Source organism: Leopardus geoffroyi, chromosome X (genome assembly GCF_018350155.1).
Source record: "Leopardus geoffroyi isolate Oge1 chromosome X, O.geoffroyi_Oge1_pat1.0, whole genome shotgun sequence".
NCBI lineage: Eukaryota > Metazoa > Chordata > Mammalia > Carnivora > Felidae > Leopardus > Leopardus geoffroyi.
In genome coordinates, this window is record NC_059343.1 from 33,282,221 (window position 1) to 33,300,609 (window position 18,389).

Below are 18,389 nucleotides of genomic sequence, written 5' to 3' on the forward strand. Positions count from 1 at the left end.
TGAGAGCCAATCAGAATACACTGCCTCCTGGTCAAGGTGACTGGTCCAGGGATAGGCACATGACACAGGATATCCAACCACAATACACTCCCTACCTAGACAAGGTGACTGGTCAAGGGCTAGCACATGACCCAAGAAAGCCAATCAGAATACACTACCTTGGGGCGCCTGGGTGGTTCAGTTGGTTGAGCGTCCGACTTCGGCTCAGGTCATGATCTCATGGTTCGTGGGTTCGAGCCCCACATCAGGCTCTGTGCTGACAGCTTGGAGCCTGGAGCCTGCTTCGGATTCTGTGTCTTCCTCTCTCTCTCTGCCTCTCCCCTGTTCACACTGTCTCTATCTCTCAAAAATAAATAAATTTAAAAAAAAATTTTAAAAACAAAGAATACGCTACCTACTTGGTGCTGGTGATTAATCCAGGGCTAGGCACATGACCCTTGGGAGCCAATCAGAATACACTGCCTACCTTGCCATGGTGACTGGTCCAAGGGTAGTCACATGTTCCAGGATAGCCAATGAGAATTCACCAATTACATGGCCACAGTGATTCATCCAGTGCTAGCCAAATGACCAAGGATATCCAATCAGAATACACTACCTACATGGTCAGGTGATGGGTCCAGGACTAGCCACATGACCCAAGACAGCCAATAGAATACACTACCTATGTGGGCAAGGTGATAGGTCTAGGGCTAGCCACATGACCCAGGAGAGCCAACCAGAATGCACTACATACCTTGCCATGGTGATTAGTCCAGGGATAGGCACATGACCCAGGAGAGCCAAAAGGAATACACTACCTACCTGGCCATGGTGAATGGTCCAAGGGTAGTCACATGATCCAGGATAGCCAATCAGAATTCAGCAACTATGTAGCCATGGTGACTAGTCCAGGGAGAGGCACGTGACCTAGGAGGGCCAATCAGCATCCACTACCTCCTGCCTCTGGTCATTGGTCCAAGGCTATCCACATGACCCAGGACATTCAATCAGAATTCACTGCCTACCCAGCCAAAGTGACTGGTCCAGGGCTAGCCACATGACCCAAGAGATCCAATCAGAATACACTAGCTACCTGGCCCTGGCGATTGGTTCACAGCTAGGCACATGACCCCAGAGAGCCAATCAGAATACACTTCCTCCCTTGCCATGGTGATTGGTCCAATGGTGGACACATGATCCAGATTAGCCAATAAGAATTCACCAACTAAGTGGCCATGGTGATTACTCCAGGGATAGGCACATGACCTGTGAGTGCAAATCAGAATTCACTACCTCCTGGCTATGGTGATTGGTCCAGGGGTAGGCATATGACCCAGGATATCCAACCACAATACACTCCCTACCTAGCTAAGCTGACTGGGCCAGGGCTAGCACATGACCCAAGAAAGCCCATCAGAATACACTACCTACCTGTTGCTGGTGATTGGTCCAGGGATAGTCACATGACCCAGAAGCACCAATCAGAATACACTTCCTACTTTGCCATGATGATTGGTCCAAGGGGAGTCACATGATCCAGGATAGGGAAAGAGATTTCGCCAACTCGGTGGCCATGGTGATTAGTCCAGGGATAAGCACATGACCTATGGGAGCCAAACAGAATACATTACCTCCTGGCTATGGTTATTGGTCCAGGGATAGGGTATGACCCAAGATATGCAATCAGAATAAACTGCCTACCTGAGGTGATTTGTCCAGGCCTAGCCACAAGACCCAAGAGAGTCAATCGGAATATACTATCTTCATGCCCAAGGTGATTGGTCCAGGGCTAGCAACATCACCCAAGAGCACCAATCAGTATACACTACCTACCTTGCCATAGTGATTGGTCCAAGGGTAGTCACATGATCCAGGATAGCTAATCAGAATTCACCAACTATGTGGCCATGGTGACCAGTCCAGTGTAGGCACATGACCTATGAGGGACAATCATAATACAGTACCTCCTGGCCTCAGTGATTTGTCCAGGGCTAGCCACATGACCCAGAATTTCCAATCAGAATACACTACCTACCTGGTGCTGGTGATTGGTCCAGGGCTAGGCACATGACCCATGGGAGCCAATCCGAATACACTTCTTACCTTGCCATGGTTATTGGTCCAAGGGGATTCACATGATCCAGTATAGCCAATCAGAATTCACCAACTACATGGCCATGGTGATTAGTCCAGGGATAGGATAGGATCTATGCGATCCAATCAGAATACACTACCTCCTGGCTATGGTGATTGGTCCAGAGATAGGCTATGACCCAGGATACCAATCTGAATACACTACCTGCCTGGCCGAGGTGATTGGTCCAAGCCTAGCCCCAAGAGCCATAAGAGCCAGTGACAATACACTACCTTTGTGGCCGAGGTGATTGGCCCAGGGCAAGCAACATCACCCAAGAGAGCCAATCAGAATACAGTACTTTCCTGGACCTGGTGATTGGTCCAGGGCTAGGCACATGACCCAGCAGAGCCAATCAGATTATACTAGCTAACTTACCATGGTGATTGGTTGAAGGTAGTCACATGATCCAGGATAGCCAATCAGAATTAACCAACTAGTGGCCATGGTGATAGGTCTAGGGATAGGGACATAACCTATGAGAGCCAATACCATACACTACCTCCTGGCCAGGGTGATGGGTCCAGTGCCAGCCACATGACCCAGGACAACCAATCAGAATACACTACCTACCTGGCCCTGATGATTGGTCCAGGGATAGGCACCTGACCCCAGCGAGCCAAAAGGAATACACTAGGTACCTTACCTTGGTGATTGGTCTGATGGTAATCACATGATTCAGGACATTAAATCAAATCCACCAAGTAGGGGCCATGGTGATGAGTCCAGTGATAGGCACATGACCTATGAGAGCCAGTCAGAATACACTACCTCCTGGACATGGTGCTTGGTCCAGGGCTAACCAAATGGCCCAAGACAGCCAATAAGAATACACTACAATGTGGCTGAGGGGATAGGCTAGGGGTAGCCATAGGACCCAGAAGAGCCACCAGAACACACTACATACCTGGCCATGATGATTGGTTCAGGGATAGGCACATGACCCAGGAGAGCCAAAAGGAATATACTACCTACCTTACCATGGTGATTGGTCCCAGGGTAGTCACATGATCCTGGATAGCCGATGAGAATTCACCAACTATGTGGCCATGGTAATTAGTCCAGGGTTAGGCACATGACCTATGAAGATCAATCAGAATCCACTACCTCCTGCCCCTGGTGATTGGTCTAGGGTTAGGCACATGACAGGACATACAATCAGAATACACTGCCTAGCTAACCAAAGTGACTAGTCCAAGGCTAGCCATATGACCCAGGAGAGCTATCAGAATACACTAGCTACCTGGCTCTGGTGATTGGGTCAGGGCTAGGCACATGTCCCAGAGGATCCCTATCTGGCTAGGTGATTGGTTCAGCCTAGCCACAAGACCGAGACAGCCATCAGAATACACTACCTACGTGGTGGAGGTGATTGGTCCAGGGCTAGCAACATCACCCAAGACAGCCAATCACAATAAACTACCTACCTTGCCACGGTGATTCGTCCAAGGGTAGTCACATGATCCAGGATAGCCAATCAAATTCACCAAGTAGGGGCCATGGTGATGAGTCCAGGGATAGGCGCATGACCTATGAGAGCCAATCGGAATACACTACCCCCTAGCTATGGTTATTGATCCAGGGACAGGGTATGACCCAAGATATGCAATCAGAATAAACTACCTACCTGGTGGAGGTGATTTATCCAGCCCTAGCCACAAGACCCAAGACAGCCAATCATAATGCAGTACCTCCTGGCCTCAGTGATTGGTCCAGGGCTAGCCACATGACCCTTATTTCCAATCAGAAAACACTACCTACCTGGCTGAGGTGATTGGTCCAGGGCTAGCCCTATGATCCAAGAGAGCCAATCAGAATACAATACCTATGTGGCCAAAGTGATTGGCCCAGGGCTAGCCACATGACCCAAGAGAGCCAATCAGAATATACTACATGCTGATCCTGGTGATTTTTCCAGGGCTAGACATGACCCAGAGGAGCCATGACCCAGAAGAGCCTATCAGAATACACTTCTGACTTTGCCATGGTGATTGGTCCAAATGGAGTCACATGATCCAGTGGGCAATCACAATTCACCAACTATGGTGCCATGGTGATTAGTCCAGGGATAGGCACATAACCTATAAGGGCCAGTCTGAATTCACTACCTCCTGTCCTTGGTGATTGGTCCAGGGATAGGCACATGACCCAGGATATCCAATCAGAATCACTACCTACCTGGCTGAAGTAATTTGTCCAGGGCTAGCCACATGACTGAAGGGAGGCAATAAGAATACCCTACCTACCTGGTCTTGTTGATTGGTCCAGGGCTAGGAACATGACCCAGGAGAGTTCATCTGAATACACTACCTACCTTGCCATGGTGATTCATCCAAGTGTAGTCACATGATCCAGGATAGTGAATCAGAATTCACCAACTACATAGCCATCATGATTAGTCCAGGGCTAGCCACTTGACCCAGGGGAGGCAATCAGAATACACTACCTACCTGGCAATGGCAATGTGTTCAGGAATGGACACATGACCCATGATAGCCAGTCAGAATATACTACCTACCTGGCCACAGTGATTGGTCCAGGGATTGATATAAGACTCAGGAGAGCCAATTATAATACACTACCCACCTGGCAGTGGTGATCATTTCAGTTTTGGACACATGATCCAGGATAGTAAGTCAGAATATACCACCTGACTGGACATGGTCCCTGGTTCGTGAATAGGCATATCATCCAGGAGAGTCAATCAGAATACAATACCTACCTTGCATCAGTGATTGCTCCGGGGATGGGCACATGACCCAGGACAGCCAATCAGAACACTACCTACCTGTCCATGATTTTTGGTCCAGGGATAGTCACATGACCCAAGATAGCCAATCAGAGTACACTACCTCCTGGGCCATGCTGATTAGTTCAGCGATGGACACATGACCCGGGATAGCCATCACCCAGAATTTACCACCTACTTAGCCATTATGATTGGTCCAGGGATAGCCACATTACCCAGGATAGCCAAACAGAATACAGTACCTATCTGGACATGGTGATTGGTCTAGAATTAGCCACATGATAGAGGAAAGCCAAGCAGAAGACACTGCCTACCCAGCCATGGAGAGTGATTCAGGGATAGGCACATGACCTAAGATAGCCCATCAGAATACCCTACCTCCTGGGCCATCGTAATTAGTTTGGGGATGGACACATAACCCAGGATACCCAATCAGAATTCACTACCTACCTGGCTATGGTGATTATTTCGGGGATGGACCCATGACACAGGAGAGCCAGTCAGAATTCACCACCTTCCTGGCCATGGTGATTGGTTCAGGGATGGACACATGACCCCAGTTATCTAGTCAGAATACACTATATACTTGGCCATGGTGATTGTTTTAGGGATAGGCACATGAACCAGGATACCCAATCAGAATACACTACCTACCTGGCCATGGTGATTATTTCAGGGATGGACATAGAATCCAGTAGAGCTAGTCAGAATACACTACCTACCTGGCCATGGTGATTGGTCCAGGGATCACACATGACCCAGGATAGGCAATCAGCATGTACTACCTACCTGGCCCTTGTGATTGTTCCAGGGATATCCACATGACCCAGTATAGTCAAACAGAACACACTTCCCACCTCACCATGGTGATTGTTCCAGAGATAGGCACATGATCCAGGAGAGCCAATCAGAATACACTACCTACCTGGCCATGGTGATTGGTTTAGAGATAGGCACATGACCCAGAATGGACAATCAGAATACACTACCTACCTGGCCTTGGTGATTATTTCAGGGATGGACACATGACTCAGCATAGCTGGTCAAATTCACCACCTTCCTTGCCATAGTGATAGGTCCATGGATTGCCACATGACCCAGGATAGCAAGTCAGAATATACTGCCTACTTGGACATGGTGATTGGTTCAGGGATGGACACATGATCCAGGATAGCCTATCAGAATATCCTACCTTCCTGGCCATGGCGATTGGTTTAGGGATAGGACAAGATCCATGAGAGACAATCAGAACTCACCACCTACCTGGCCATGATGATCGTCTGGGGATGGGCGCATTACCCCCAGTAGCAAATCAGGATACACTACCTACCTGGCCTTGGTGATTATTTTAGGGATGGACACATGATTCAAGCAGGTCCAATCCCTGCACCTTTGTTGGAGCTATCAGGAAGTTCAACCCTTAACTCTGGAGCTGTCTTTGATACTATCTGCCTAAAGAATGATGCATCACAAGATATAAAGGAGACACAAATTAAGAATTCAAAGTAAATTATTCATCTTGTGTGTATTTCTATTATTATTTCCTGGAAAACTCATAGTCTTTTCTTCAAGACTCAGTTCAATTGTCATTTTCTGGTGAAATGTTTCTTGACCTCTCCCACCTCCCTCATGGAGGTCTGTGAATTCTCTTCTCATTCCCATAGCACCTTGGTTTTTTTTTCCCTATTACAGCATTGTTGAGTGACTTGTTTATTGTCTTCTCCTCCCCTTCACCCACTCCTTGTTGTATGGCATTCTTGATGGTAGAGACTTTGCTTTATTCATCTCTATAAACTCAGGTCCTAACATAATGTCTACTACATAGTAGGTGCACAGTAAATGTGAGTTTGGCGAATAGGTTAAGAGACTATTCTAGTAATACTTTTGGTTGATCACCTTGCACGGAAAGACACACTGTTTTGGACACACACACACACACACACACACACACCATATTTTGCAGGAATGTAGGATTTTTGGTAGGTAAGAATTTTGATTCAAGTACCTAACAGCTTAAAACAAAAGAAGCATCAAATGTTCTTCCTTGAGATTACACTTGAAAATAAGATAGTAAGAGAGAATGCAGAGTAGGGGAAACTTTAGCAAAAGAGGAGAAACAACTTTGGAAAACATGACTTTATAGACTTAGAGAGTAGAGGTAGAGAAACTGAGGGTTGATATTATTCAGGAAAGTAGTTGTAGATAAGGAAGAAAAACAAAGTAAATAGATGGGAAAAGATGGAAAGCATAGAGGAAGACATGAAAGGCAGGGGTCGGAAGGTCCTGGATGTTAGACCTTTGAGCTTTCAATAAAGATTTATTTTCCACTGTGTGTCAGGCAGCATACTAGGTTATTGGGACATTGAAATGAATGTCATGGTGCCTTCCTATCGTGGGGGAAGATCTAGGTTTATAATGGTGGTAAGAAAGCAACGGGAGGATGAGAAGGGGTGTGTGTTGGGGGAGATTACCCACTTTTATCAAAAGTCAGTAACCTTCCATTCTGGACAAGAACACAGGAAGTATGGCTGCTGAAATGCTGTCTTCAGGCTGGGAAAATGCTCCATTCTCTCCCCATTCTTCTTTCTTTCCCTCTGAATTCTGTAATCCTTTGCTCTTGCCAAAACAAACAGGATTCTTATTCTACATGCTCTTCCTCTCAGTTTGGATATGATGGAGACCATGGTCTCATCACCCCTGTCCCCCCAGCTCAACAAGATAACCTCTCAGACAACTGTCAGGTCCCAAGGCAGATTCCCAGTCCCTATTTGTTGGAGATTTTACTTCTATAAGTCTTGATATTCTGTTCCGCCGTGACTGTCCCAAGTGAAGCTTGCATATGGTCTCTGCTACTCTTCCCAACCTGGGTCAGATTAGGAGGGTGCCCCCTGGCACCAGAGTCCCATCATCCACACTGCACTCTTCCAGGATCCCAGAGGATCTGAGAGGGGAGAGGCTGACAGCCACCTGTGCGAGGTAGGGGACTCCAAGCAGGTGGGAATAATTTGTGCATTGGTTGTGGTGGGCAGTAGGGGGACCTTGGACATAGACACCAACTGTGGGAAGGTCTGGGCATTGCCAGCCCAGCTGATAGGAGTAAAGTGTGTCAGATGAGCAGCCCTGGGTGCACGAGTCTGCAAAAGTCCGGGGAGAGGCAAGACTGATGGAAAAGGATACACCTGGGATCTCTAGGAGCCAGCTGCACCTGTCTCTAGGTTGGGTGGGTTCTGGCGCTACCACAAGGGGGAGACCGAGGGTGGCGGGGGTAGGAGGTTGTGTTTAGCAGATAGTCCATAGTCGCGGAGCCGGGCAGTCTGGCAGAGCCCGAGGGAGGGCTTTGACAACACCTTGTCCAGACGGCGGCGTGTGGAAGGTGTGTTGAGCTCAGATGGGCAGCCTAAGGGCAGTAGGTCCTGGGGTGGCGAGGGGCAAAGGAGAGGGGAGACCCACCCCGGAGGCACGCGTCCTGCAGCAGCTGGTGGTTGTCTGGAGGGGCGGGCTGTGCTTGAGGCGGCTCTGGCTGGAGGCCCCTGGCGCGGCCGCCTGGGGGCGTCGAGCAGAGGGCCCTGCGGAAGGGGCGGCTGGAGACCGCCTCCCAGCGCTCCGACCGGGTACCTGGAGGGGCGGGGAGGGAGAGGGGCGCGCGACGGAGAGGCGGGCGCCCGGCGCGTGAGTCACTCTGCTCCCCGGGGTGCGGAGCGGGACATCGCCTCCCGCCTGGGATCTGCATTTCATCTCCAGCTTCAGCGACCAGCCGCCTTTCCGTCTAGGTGAGGGCCAGGTAAGTTTCTCGTCTTTTGGTGCCTCAGGCTTGGCTGACTCGGGTGGTGTTTGGGGGGGTGGGGATGTCTCCCAGTCTGTATCTCTGCCTTTGCTCCCACCCTCGGGCTCTCTCCATCGGAGACAGAAAGTTAGATTTTTAAAACGCAACAGAGGCTATCAAATCCATGCTCAGACCCCAAACAAGCCAAACTCTGGGGCCATATTCTTAATTTCCAGGGTACCTTCAAAGGTCCGGATGCGGCGTTTACGGGGCTAGAAATGTTTGATTTGTTTCTCGTGTTTCCCTCCTCCCCCACTTTCTTCCTGGGTGATTCTTAGAGGTTAGGGGGGTGGGAGGTGGCAAGAGAGCTAGAGGGCTGAGCCGGAATCCTTTGCCAAGGCGTTTTCCTCATTCTCGGCGAGGTGGCAGATGTTTCACTGTAGCCTGAGTTGGGATCTTGGAACAACCCTCCCCAGCCCAGGACGTGCTGCATATCAATCTCGTCACCACTGACTGAATCAAAATGTTCCGGAGGCACAATTCATGTGAATGTCACGATAATGTTGAAACAATTCATTTAGGACTCTATTGAATATTTTATTTTTAATGTATTTCAGGAACATTTTAGGAAACTGCTGCTGGTCTTATTTTCAGAGATGCTTCAAAACCTGTTATTTCCCTTGCGAGAAAATCAATGAGGACCTATTCTGTTTCTTATGAGGATTTAACAATGCAAAGCTACATGTTAGTTTTCCTTTTTCTCTACCAGTGTGGGTCTGTGTGTGTGTGTGTGTGTGTGTGTGTGTGTGTGTGTGTAGGGAGGGGGAGGTTTGCTTCCACCAACTGCCTTTAGAAAAACCGATGCGGGGAGGTCACATCCCTGTTTCTCTACCATTAACTGCAGGTGTTTCTGTGATTATTAAATAGGTACTAATTATTGCTGTCGTTTTTGCTTAAAAGTAGCAGAGGAGAGCATCTCCTGGAATGCATGCATTTGTGGCTCTTGTCGACAACTGATTGCTTTATTATCGATATTGTTTGGTTTGCTGCAATGTTAACAGGTGGTCTTAATTCACAGCCCAGAATTCTTCTGTGCTGCGCAAACATCCCTGCTGATAGAGGAGGAAAGTACTTACCCTCTTTCCCCCCACCCCGCCCCCCACCAAACCTGGTGTTTATCCTGTTTTGTGGGAGAAGGTTGGGTGGGGAAGCTTTTCTGGCAGTTGATTGAGTAGCCCATCCTAAATTGCTCTTTCCTGAATTGTTATTTGGTCTACAGGCTGTGATTATAGCAAAGAATCGCCCCCTCCTTCCCAGGAAGAAAAATAAAACTTCACGTGTTTAGTCAAGTCACAGGAATAACTTTTTAGACTTGAATGGAAGTTTTCATGATTCTCTTTTCCAAAATTATTTATGGGGAACCCCCCCTGCCCCCCCCCAAACCTTTCTGATACTGTGACTCCTCTCCCCTGCATATCTCTGTCTCTGTGCTTACCATCCTGTGACTCTTGGTTTACATACCAGTCTCAAGATAGTAAAATTTCTTGGGAGGCAGGGGTAAAGTTTTATTCATCTTTATATTCCTGGAGTCTACTAAAGTGGAGGTCTGTTAAAAGAATGAATGAATAAATGAATTCGGCAGTTCAGACTGGGTTTACCTTTCCACCTGGGTATGCTTTCTCTTCATTCCTAGAAGATGTTCCTTCTCATTCAATAAATCTCAAAATGTGGGGCCTCAGGCCACACAGTGTTCTAAATAAATGAGTTTGACACACATGGAACACTATGTATTAATTGTGATTTTTTTTCTGCAAGAGAAAAGCCAACTACAGGTGGCTTTTACAAATAGAGAAGCCTGACAGCAGGTGATTACTGTAGTTGGTGGCCCAAAGGCGTCAGGGTTCTGGATCAATGCCTTACTAAGCTCATGGCTTCAAGATGGGTCTAAGAACTCCAGACGTTACATCCTTACTCCATGTTCAAAGGCAGGAAATGGGTAGTGGAGAGGGGTAGAATAATTTCTCTCATATGACTTTCTCTTGCCAGAGAAGAAATATCTTTTCTCAGCAGAATCTCTCTTGTATTTCATTGGCCAGAACTGGGCTCTATAGCAGTTCTTAATGGTGAGAGAGGCCGGGAAAGCGAGTATCGGGCTTTTTAGCTGCTGTCATGGAAAGGAGGCCAGGGAGAGGGAGGTTAGAGATGGCTTTGGGGAGCTAACCGGCAGATTGTGCTAGTATGTCATGAAAACGGTTCTATTTTAACCAGTGACAGGATTAATGACTGGTCCAAGTAAAAAATTAAATATTAATCAGTGTAGCAAGAGCACATTCAGAACAGCCCCTGCTCCTGCCCCGCCAAGGTGTATGGTGTTTTAAAGGTGCTAAATAATCACTGTTGTGGAGCATGTTAACTTTTAGAGACTGCAGGTAGAAAAAAAAAACGCGTGTGTATATATGTGTGTGTGTGTGTATATATGTGTATATGTACGTATGTATATGTGTATATACGTATTATACACATACATACAGCGCATACGGTTTCCATCAGATAAGGGTCAGATCCTCCAGTTCCTGGAACAGAGTAAACGTTCAGTAGATACTTGTCTAGTGAGTTGACTGTAGAGTTTGGGAGCTTCATAACCTCACATGGCCCAGTAGAAAGGGTTTAGCAAGAAAAACCTAATTAGTGGTTTGACACCTACACCCTGAAATGCTGGTTTACATAACCTTGGAGTCTTTCATTTGGATCTGAGGAACCCGGAGGGCAACTTAGAGGGGCAAGAAGAACGTAAGGAGAGGTAGTGGGTACTGACAGTTCAAGTCAACGGGTTTTCTGTGGGGGCCCTCCCTATACCTGTGCTGAGGAAGATTTATTACAAAAAATGTTCAAGACGATCCTAGCCCCAAAATGTTTAAGCTGATGCATGAAATTAAGAGAGCATAGATGACTGCCCGCTTTGATTCTTGACTCTCTTTCACAGTAGGAGTCCTGAAATATTTACAGAAGGACCAGGTTTGGAGACCTACTGATGGGACATCAGTTAAGCAAGTGTCAAGAGATTGACATTTAACAGTTGAAGGACCCTGGGCCTTAGATTTTTCACCAGTCAAAAGAAGGAAGCACACCATCGGTGGTTCTCAAACTTTGTTGCACTTAAAAAATCACCTGGAAAGCTTTTAAAAATCCAGATTTAGGGGCTAATCCCCAAATTACTTAAATTGGGACCTCTGGGAGTGGTACCTAGCTGTCAGGATTTTAAAAACTCCCTCAGATGAGTCCAATATGCACCTGAGTTTGGGAACCGTATTAGTTTGTGAGAGCTACCATAACAGAGTACCCCAGACCAGGTGACTTAAATTAAGATTTTTTTCCCCACAGTTCTGGAGGCTAGAAGGCCAAGACTGAGGTGGAGGCAGGGTTGACTTCCTCTTCTTTTTTTTTTTTTTGTATTTAAATTCAAGTTAGTTAACATCCAGTGTAGTATTGGTTTCTGGGGTAGAACCCAGTGATTCATCATTTACATATAACACCCAGTACTCATCCCAACAAGTGCCCTCCTTAATGCCTCATCCCCCACCCACCTCCCCTCCAGCAACCCTGTTCTCTGTATTTTCGAGTCTCTTAAGGTTTGCCTTCTTCTGAGGGCTCTCTCCTTGACTTGTACATCACTGCCTTCCTGCTGTTTTCACATGGTCTTTCCTTTGTGCACGTCTGTGTCCTAATTTCCCGTCATAAGGACACAAGTTATATTACATTAGGGCCCACTCATTTGGCCTAATTTTGCCTTAATCGCCTCTTTATAGAGGTTCTAGCTCCAAATGACAGTCACCTACTGAGGTTAGGACTTCAACATGAGTTTGGGGGTGGGGACACAATTCACCCCACAACAGGAACCACTGGACGGATACGGCACTTCTCCAGCTTTAATGTGCATACCAGTCACCTGAAGACTTTATTTTTTATAATTTAGATTCCAATTTAGTCTAGATGGGGCCCAGGATTCTGCAGCGCTAACAAAATCCAGGTGATACCAATATAGATACTTGAACGCAGTTCTAGTTAGATCAGTGGTTCTAAAGCCCTACCAGGCATTCAAATCATCTGGAGAGCTTGTTAAAAACAGATCACCGGGTCCTGGCCTCAGAATTTCTGATTCCGTGGGTTTGGGGTTGAGCCCAAGATTTTACACGTCTTTTTTTTTTTTTTTTTTAAACAATTTACGTTTCTAAGAAGTCCTCAGGTGAAGCTGCTGGTGTTGGTCTAGGGATGATACTTTGTGAAGCACACCATCGGTGGTTCTCAAACTTTGTTGCACTTAAAAAAAGAAATCACCTGGAAAGCTTTTAAAAATCCAGAAGCTTTTAGCAAGATCTCTGACATTTTGAGACTTTATGGTATTGGGTGAGTCTGGTTCATTACATCATTGTAGGTGAGTTTATCTGTGGTATTTGCTCTAATTGCTGATAGTATTGTACTTGTGCTTTTGCCAAGCTTAATGACTTTCTCTGCTCAAATGACAAAGGATGAGGAAATAGGAGAAAATACTATAGTGAAGTCTCCCTCAATCTCTTGTACAAATGGAGGTGAATGAATATGGAGACTATACATCAGCCCATTTGTCTCCATTCATGTTTCTTCTCCAGTCACAGAGCTAAATTGCAGCTTGCCCTTGTACCAGCTCAAAGATAATTTTACAAGGCTGGTTCCTTGTGATTTTTTTTTCAAGGATTAACTATTCTGTGGATGGAGCAATCTCGAGGGGCATTGCAAATTTCTCCACACACATTTAATACAAAATTCGATTTTAATCACATTTTTTTTTCTGCATGAGACCCAACAGTGAGCTACATCAAACAATATCCCCCTCTCCAAAATAATTAAGAGATGGGAAAATAATTTGTCTTCTCTTCGAGAGCTAAGTCAGTAAAGTTCACATTCTGTGGATATTGTTATTCACTTGTGGGAGTAAAACAAGAGACTGTAAATATGAGATTAAATGGCTTAGAAACATCTAAAACCTTAAGCTAGTGATTTGGGTATAATATCAAGAATGTGATTTTATGTTAGAAAGTAGAAATCTACCAAAAATAACAATAGCTATACAGACAGCCTCCAACTTAGCAATGGTTCAACTTAGGATTTTTTGACTTCATGATAGTGCAAAAGCCATACACACTCAGTAGAAGCTGTACCTTGAATTTTGAATCTTGATCTTGTCTCAGGCCAGTGGTATGCAGTGTCTCTCCTGATGCCGAGCCACGATTCCCAGTCAGCCATGCCATCACAAGGGTAAACGACCAATACACACAAGACCATTCTGTTTTTCACTTTCAGGACACTGCTCAATAAATTACATGAGCCACTCAGTGCTTTATTATAAAGTAGGCCTTGTGTGAGATGATCTTGCCCAACTGTAGGCTAATGTAAGTGTTCTGAACACGTTCCAAGTAGGCTAGGCTAAGCTATGGTGTTTGGTAGGTTAGGTGTAGGAAATGCTTTTTCAATTTACGATATTTTCTTTTTTTAATTTTTTTTTCAGTGTTTGTTTATTTTGAGAGAGAGAGCGTGAGCAGGGGAGGGGTGGAGAGAGAGGGAGACACAGAATCCGAAGCAGGCTCCAGGCTCCGAGCCATCAGCACAAAGCCTGATGCGGGGCTTGGACTCGTGAACCGTGAGGTCATGACCTGGGTCGGATGCTCAACCGACTGAGCCACCCAGGTGCCCCAGTTTACAATATTTTCAACTTGTGGTTTTATTAGGATGTAGACCCATCATAAGTTGAGGAAGATGTGTATTTTTGTTGCTGACTGGGATGTGTTAAGTCATTGTTCCCATAGTATCTCATTTAACTCTTGTGACCGTATCAGATTATGTGTGTGTCAGATGTCTATTGCTATAATAATGTGGTATAGCAACCAACCACAAAATCTCAGTAGTATATGATACTATGCTTAAGCACTTACCGCTCATGTGTCAGGATCAGCTGGGGGTTGGCTAGATTGCTGGTCTGGGCTGGGATTGCTCACGTGTCTTGGGGTTACCTGGATATCAGCTGATCTAGGCTAACCCTGATTGGAGTACCTTGTGGCCCGGCCTCTTTTTCACATGTTTCTCATCCTCCAGCAGGCTTCCAGTCATGTTCTCAAGGCAGTAGCAGAGGCAGAAGTGAGAAAAAGTGGAAATATACAGGTTTCTTGAGGCCTAGACTCATAACTGGCATGTCACACTTCTTCCTTATTGTGTTGGCCAAAGCAAGCACATAGTCGTGCCCGGAGTCAGAGTGCAAGGGCCCTGTGGAGTTATATGGCAAAAGGCATAGATGGAAGGAGGGGTGAAGAATATGGGTCATTTTTTCGATAAACTATCCCAGAGGAAAAAAATAAGGTCCAGAGATACTAAATAACTTGTTTAGATTGCATTATTCATAAGAGGTGAGCCAAGCTTCAGAAACAACCGTGATGCCAAAGCTTAGTACTCTTCCCTTTATACCACATTGCTTTTCTACTTCTTCTTGTACCGTTTAGAAAAAAAAACAATGTCAACAGAAGGTATGAGGTTAGCCTAGAGGATAAAAAAATTATCTTTGTTCATTAAGTCACAATTGAGATTTTATACATATGTACACACACAAGTGCACGCGTATGTATGTGTATATATGCATATTCTATTTGATCAATTTCAAGAATTTTATGTTTTAATTTTTTAATGTGGTCTATTAGGCCTCTAGATGAAACAACTAAAATATTTCCGTTTCAAACTTAAAAATGGATTCAACTTGCTGCCCCATTTCCTCTGGGGCTGTCCTCAAAAGAATGAGTCTTGCTAAAATATTTTCCATACTTAGGACATTTCCAAAGTTAGGCCGGGCATATAGGGCCTGTGTTCAGAATGAATTTGCTGATGACCTGTTTTGAGTTTACCTTCAAGGATTTCACACATTTTTCACATTCCTCATGAGTTTTGCCAGCAGTTGGTATTGTGGCTCCCAGCACTGTCTAGGGGAAGAGGTTACCTGTTATGTTTCCAGCCTGATTGTCCGACCCACCCAATTACACAAGCTAGGTTGTAGAGATGGATGCAACAGGCTGTCAGGACCTGATGCCATTTCAACATTTGAAGTGTATAATAAATTGTATTTCTCCTGATTTCATGCTCAGCAGTCAATCTTATGATTCCCCGTGTTCATTGCCTTCAGGGAGAGAATAACCTGGTCAAGCTGTCTGGTCTGCCTGAAAGTTCTATTTCTCATTGTAAATTACTAAGCCACCACTCTGGCTTTAAACACTTATGAGTATTGTCGGTGTGAGTCAGCATCCAGCACCTTCTAGCCTGAGAAATGCAGAGACACTGATAAAAATCAGTTTTCTGGAGTTAGGCCGCTCAGTGGCAGGCCTGATGATGGTGATTCACCGAAGCGAATTAACTAGCATTTATTAATCATTTTCTGCATACCAGGCACTGTGCAGTTTTATTTGTATGATCTCATTTAGTCCTCGTAACAACTTTGTGACTTAGTACTTTTCTTTTTTCCAGTTTACAAATAAGACTCATTGTCCTTTCTCACCATCTTCTTTAGTGGCAGAATCTAGTTTTATTCCTGCTGGTGATGCTTCCAGTGAACAGTCTCCATTAGCCAGCATCTCTGGCACTGAGGCGTGATCCTACGACTGAGTTCTGCCCCTGAGATAATTGTTGTGTTGTGCAGGACTTCTAGGAAGCCTGTGTGAAGAGAGTTGATTTGGCTGGGAGGAAGGCCCTTCTATACTTTGTTTCCTCCAGCTACTGGCCTGGAATGCAGGCATGTTAGCTAGAGACCTCTTGGACGATGGAGTGACTGCTTGGATGTACGCCAGCATTGAGGTTCTTAGGAAGGTAGAAGGAGGAATCGGCCTGTGATGGCATCATGGAGCCCCTGTGCAGCTCCATTCCAGAGATCCTTGCCTACTTTCTGAACATACTGGTGTTCTCTTAGCAGAGAAAAGTAGGAATGGCTACTGGGTAGGCAGTGGACTGTGTTTACACACCGTGTGCCAAGTGCCTAATATTTGAACTGCGGTAGATACATGTGTTTTGAGTTCCATCTCTGCTGCTTATTAGGTGTGTGTATTAGGTACATCTTGTGCCTTGCTGTGCATCCTTTCAGCCTGCCTTTTAGGCAAGCCATTGGTTCAATAACCACATTTGATGGGAGTAACCAGAGAGTACCTTGCCTTAGCCTCACTTTCTACCCCAGGACTTCTTTGATATTTCAACACCAAAGCTTGTTGGACCCCCCTGGCACCCAAGTATGTGTATTATGGGATGTGAGGGAGTTAAAGACCCAAAGAGTCATTATTTGACCAGTCTGGGATGGGAGCCAGGGATACATGTTCCCTTCTTACATTCAGATATTTCTGAACTGCGTTTTAGTACTGTTTACTTCTAAGAGATTGTCAGAGGGTCTAAGCAGGGTTAAGCCCCAGTTGCCTCCAGTTGTGGTCAACTCAAAAATATACTCCTGGATTTATTTTCACGTTTCCTATTTCCTTTCTCCACTTACCTACCTCCGTTCTCTAGAATCACTTTCCAAAATAGACTACTTGCATTCAAATCCTTGTCTCAGGCTTTGCATTCCAGGGAGAAGTCAGGGTAAGACATTGTATTATCTTCAATTAAGCTCTACTGATGAAACTTTGGTACTTGCTGACATTTTTATGCCCCTTGTATGACGAAGTGGTACCCTGTCTTTGGCATACAAAGATGATGATACATTATGACATCTGATAGTATTAAGTGTTTGGTATGGGAATGGATCAGCAGGAGTTAACATACCTCGTTGATGGGAGTGCAAATTTGGTAAAGTCATTTTGGAAAAGAAAACTTGGCATTCCCTTGCAGAGTTGAATATCCACATGCCCTATAGCCCAGAAATTTTATTTCTGGGTATAACCCTTAGAGAAATCTTTCTGCATGTGAACCAGGAACTCTCCTTAGGAATGTTCTTAGCAACATGGTTCGTAATGAAAAAAAAAATGCTGGAATAACCTGATTTTTCACTGATGGGAAAATAGATAAATTTAAAAATTTGATATTTCACAATAGAATAAAAATGAATTAACCACAATTATATGCAAGAATGTACATGCATATTAGAAACAATTGAATAAATAACCAAATCACCAAAGCCTTCATGCAGTTGGGCGTAATTTTTATAAAGCTCAAAAATAAACAATACTAAACAGTACATTGCAAGGAATCCTATGTATATGAGAAACTGTAAAGCAAGGTGAGCCCAAAATTCAGGCTAGCACTTTCCTCTGATGGGGACATAGGATAAGGTAGGAACATATGGTAGATACACTGGCATTTGTAGTACTCTAGGTCCTGAATGGGGTGACGGGGTCATCGAGACTCATTAGTCTTTAGAATTTATTTAAATGTGACATAGATTCTTTTGTATGTATCACATATTAGTAATTTTTATGAAGTGAAACCACACCAACAAGGATGCTGTACTGACAAAGCACGGCCTCAGTGAAAGCCTGCTCTGTTCTTCAGCGTGTGAGGGATTTTTTTCCCCTTTGTGTTCTCAAGTGCATTATAATAAACTAGAATGGCAATGCACAAGATTCGGTTTTCCTTATGGCCATTAAGGGTCACGTCCTCTAGTATATTTAGAAAAGAACAGTTTGTTGTGTCCTCTTGCCCCTGCGTCCACTTGCCTGTGGTTCCTATATATCCTGAGGTTCCCCACTGCTCTTGACTGTGCATGATCCAAC

The 18,389-nt window shown here is 45.3% G+C and overlaps 1 protein-coding gene across 5 annotated transcripts in view; it reads left to right on the top strand.

Moving 5' to 3' along the window:
• The first annotated feature begins 8,503 nt into the window (after positions 1-8,503).
• SYTL5 (synaptotagmin like 5) overlaps positions 8,504-18,389 on the top strand; it is a 288,860-nt gene continuing 278,974 nt past the window's right edge. For 2 of the 5 annotated variants that reach the window (XR_006710868.1, XM_045471711.1), the window contains exon 1: positions 8,504-8,646. The gene's annotated coding sequence lies outside the window, so the exon portion shown is untranslated. The remainder of the gene's footprint in view (positions 8,647-18,389) is intronic. The other 3 variants (XM_045471715.1, XM_045471714.1, XM_045471716.1) reach the window with 2 other exon arrangements.